Raw genomic sequence first — 4,644 nt, 5'->3', positions numbered from 1 at the left:
TCTCAAAAAGAGTCATCCTGCAGAAAAGGGACCATCTTCCAAGAGAATCTACTCTGCAGGGAAAGTTCACTCTGGGGAGAGAGGCCATCCTGCTAAGTAAAACAGACAGCTCTCTGCCAAGAAAGGGAGCACCAGAAGAAATTTTGTCCTGGAGAGTATGTTGAGTTTCAAGACAGCTACACTGATGAAGAAAGTAACACAGGAGAAAATGGGTGCTCTGTGGAGAAAGGTCACCAACCAATGGAGTAAGGCTTTCATGTAGAGAAATCCTCTTTAGGATCCATGCCTACTGTGCCAGTTCAAGACCACATGAAGAATGCTCCAGAAAGCAGAATTGGCAGTGCTACCAGCCAAGTAGCCCAGGTCCCTCAGCAGAATGTGGCTGGGGCTGTCACCAGTGGTCAGCATATGCAGGCCGTAAATCTGAGAATGGGAGTTGAAGTGAAGTTGCCTCCACAACTAAAAGCATATCTTGTTGAGGACTGGGACTTGGTAAACAAACAGAAGAAGTTATTCCAACTCCCTGCTTAGAAGGATACAGATTGCATTCTTGCAAACTATGTGACTTTCTTGAAGTCACAGGGAAAGTCTGACAATAGGGACTATCCCATTGATGAACTTGTGTATGGAATTATAGTATTTCAACAACATGCTGGGCACCCAGATGCTCTACCAGTTTGAAAAACCCCAGTATGCCAAATTTCTCCTTGTTTACCCAGATATTCCGATGTCTCAGATTTATGGGGCTCCACAGTTCCTGCGATTATTTGTGAATATTGGAACTGCTTTGGCCCATTCGTCACTTAACAGGCACAGTCTTGTGTTAGTGTCCAGCTATATGCACAGTTTCCTTAATTACATAGCAGAGAATTCCACTTCTCTGTTTGGTGCAAGTAATTGCAAATTGGCTTCTGTCGCATATTGAGTTAATGCATTGTGAGGGTCTGCAGACCACTCTGTTATGACCTAGAACAGTAAACATTTCTATAATTGCAGAATTCATTGTTTATTTGATGTTATTGAAAACTAACCAGGTACAACAGGGATTAATATTTCATGTTACATATTGTTCTTATCAGAAATGAAAATAATAAAAGTTAAATAACAAAAAATTTGTTACACTAAAAAATTTGTTTTGCTTATTTGACAATATTGCTTGAATGTTGGTGCTTCTATCACTTCCACATCATGAGTTTCTACTATGTGTTTATATTGCATGATATTCCTAGTGCCAATGGATCAACATAATGGATATACACTAAACATGTGCATCCACATAATTAAAAATATAAAATCTTTTTAAAAATGTGAAAGAAATCGAAGGTATAGCTAAGCAATCACTGGTTGATTCCTTGGTTTCAACAGTGAAAGGAGCAGAAAAAGAGGAGGGATTGAGAAGAAGGAAAAGGAAGGAGGAATATACCAAGAAAGGGAAGAGGGGTTGTTAGAGAGGGGAGATGAATAGGAGGATGGAGAGGCAGAGAGGGGTGAGGAGAGAAATAGGTGGAGAAGAATAGGTGGGAGGAAGAAAAAAGAGAGGACATGGAGGTGGGGATAGAGATGAGCAGGAGGAGGGTGACATGACAGGGGAGTAGAAAGAGGAAGAAAATTAGAGGAAGGGGAGAAGAAAATGAGGAAGAAGAAAAGCCCAAGGGGAGAATGAAGAGGAAAGAATGAAGAGAAAGAAAGTGGGAAGTGAAGAGAGGAAGAAGAGGAGGGAGACAGGAAGGAAGATTTGGAGGGGAAGGAGTAAAGGTAGGAGGAGGAAAGACGAGGAGGGTATGATGAGAAGAAGAAGGGAAAGAGATAAGGAAGAGATGGAGGGATAGGAGAAGGATAGGAAAGGGAGGGGTGGAGAAGGAAGGGAGAAAAGAGGAAGTAGAGAGAGGAGAGGAGGACAAGAAGAGAAGCTGAGGGAGGAGAAGGAGGAAAAGAGAAGAGAGAAGAAGGAGAGAGGGAAAAGAGATGAGTGAAGAGAATGATGCAGAAGGAAATGGATGAAGAGAAGTGTGAGTAGATGGGGAGAGGAAGAGAAGAAAGTGAGGAATGAGAAGGAGGAAGAGAGGTGGGGAGAGCAGAAGAAAAGGAGGAGGGAAAGAAGGTGAGGGAGAAGAGAGGGGAAGAGAGAAGGAGAGAAAGGAAAAGGATAGGGAATGGCTCCCTCTGACATGGTATCTCTCATCCTGCTCTCTATTCACGCAACTCAACATTTCTGCTCCTCCATTTCCTCATCTCCCCTCTTCTCCTACTCTCATTCTGGCAGCTCCCTCTCGTCTACCCTCATGCTCCCGATTAGCTCAGGAGATCCCTCCCCTTCCCATTCAAGGGGTCCATGCATTTTTCCCTTATAGTCCTTGTTTCCTAGTTTCTTTGGTGAAGAGGATTGTAGGTTGGTAATCATTTGCTCTAAAAACATACATTTTTAATATATAGTCATCCCATATATCATGTTTATTAAATATTTGTATATGTCTATATCAACCCTATTTGTGAAATACTAAGTGCCTAAAGCAACACTGGGAACATAGTAATAATTCAATAATGTTGAATTAGTTTTTCTCTTCTTTTTTCATGTTGTCTAGGCTGACCTTCAATATGCTTTGTAGCTGGAAATGCCCTTGAATGATTGATCCTCAACCTTGCCAATTCTGAGTCATAGGTGTGTGCCACCATATCTGGTTCTTATACTATGCTAAGGACAGAACCCAGGGCGTCATAGATAGGTTGAAAGCACCCCAGAAACAGGGATACATCCCAGGATTTTTTAGTTTTCATCCTAGATTCTGCAATCTACAAAACTAAAGATTTTAAACTTTTTCCTTTCCATCTTTTTCACTTCCTTCTTTCTTCTCTTCCTCTCTTTCTCCCTCCCTTACCTTCTCTCTGTTTCTCTCTCTTTGGTTTGTTGAGAAAGTGTTTCTCTTGTGTAGTCCTGGCTGTCTTGGAACTTGCATTTTAATCCAGGCTGGCTTTAAAACTCATCGGCCTCTGCTGTCTAATTACTTGGATTAAAGGCACAGGCCACCATGCCAGTATCTTTCTTGTTCTCTTAAGAACCTAGGGCCTTGTGCATGTCAAGCAACTACTCTACCACTGATATACTGGCCCTGCCCACATTTTAATTCTCATCTTTAATAATCATCCAAGCTGACAGATACTTTTGACTGTTTTTTAAACTGATAATTAACAATTAATGTATGTAACATTATGCTTTGATATATATATATATATATATATATATATATATAATAAAAATCAAGTTAATTTACATGCTTATTACCTCATATTTATTGTTTTTGTGAATCTTTCACATTTGGTATTGTATTTGAGTGGTGGAGTTACAACAGAGTATTTCTTTTTTTGCATGTTATACTTTTCAACTCATATAAAATAAATTGTGTCACTTGATTTATTTATTCATTTTAAACATTTATCATTTGTTCATAAATTATATCCTGATAGGATTTTCCCTTCCCTCCACTTTCCCCAGTCCTTCCCTCCACATTATTTCTACCCCAGATCAACTCCTCCATTGTTATCCTTAAAAAAGAGAGTACTCTTCCTAGGGATATCAACCAACATGGCCTAACAAAAAATATTATGACTGGGCAGAAACCCTCAAGTTTGACGGAGGAAACCCACTAGGAGAAAAGAGTCCTAGGTACAGACAAATTGTCAGAGACACCCCAACTCCGAATTTTAGGGGTCCAACAAGAACAACATACTACACAACCCTAAGGTATATGAAGAGGACCTAGCTCAGACCCATACAGGGTCCTTCAGTTGATGTTTCTTGCTTCTTTCTCTGTGAGCCCCTATGAACCAGCCCTGCTTGGTTGATTATGTGGACAATATTCTTGTGGGTTCCTCATACCCTTGGGCTCCAAAGTCCTTCCTCCTCCTCTTCCTTGTGGTTCCCGAGCTCGGGCTGTGGGTCTCTGTGTCTGCTCCCATCAGTTGCTGGATGGCACCACTCTCTGGTAATAGTTGAGCTAGGTACTGATCTATAAGCACAGCAAAACATCATTAGGAATCATTTCAATGAATTTTTTTGTCAGTCTTGTTCAGTTCTATCCTGGGTCTTTAGGCTGTCCTGCCTCTGGTTCCTGTCCATTCAGACAGTGTCAAGCATTGGCTGTCTCCCATGGTGTGGGCCTCAAGTTGTACTAGTCATGGCTTGGCCACTCCCACAAGTCCTGCATCACCATTGCCCAGTACATCATTCAGGTAGGTAGACTGAAGTTTTTGTGGCTGGATTGATGTCCCTGTCACACAGCTGGAAGCCTTGACTGCTTATAGAAGATGTTTGGTTAGGGCTCTGTATCCCTCATTTTTAGGAGACTTCATTAGGCTCACTTGGATAGATTCCAGGGAGTTTCCACTGCCCTAGGTTTCTACATTGCTCCCCAGTTTCTGTAGTCTCCTTTCATACTCTTTCCCTCTGTCCCTCACACCTCCCCATCTGATCACTCCTGTTATGATACACTCCTGTCCCCAGTCCAACTACACCATCTATTCTATTTTCCCTTCCCAGGGAGACTCATGTGTACGCTTTGAGCCCTCCTTGTTACTAGACTCTCTAGGACTGTGGATTGTAGCATGATTATTCTTTACTTAATAGTTAATGCCTACTTATAAATGAGT

General features: G+C 41.5%; 1 pseudogene; it reads left to right on the top strand.

Annotated features, from left to right (window-relative positions):
• The first annotated feature begins 282 nt into the window (after nucleotides 1-282).
• LOC103162758 lies at nucleotides 283-925 on the top strand (annotated as a pseudogene).
• Nucleotides 926-4,644: the final 3,719 nt, after the last annotated feature.

Source organism: Cricetulus griseus, chromosome 8, assembly GCF_003668045.3.
Source record: "Cricetulus griseus strain 17A/GY chromosome 8, alternate assembly CriGri-PICRH-1.0, whole genome shotgun sequence".
Classification (NCBI taxonomy): Eukaryota; Metazoa; Chordata; class Mammalia; order Rodentia; family Cricetidae; genus Cricetulus; species Cricetulus griseus.
This window is presented reverse-complemented; position numbering and strand designations above follow the sequence as displayed.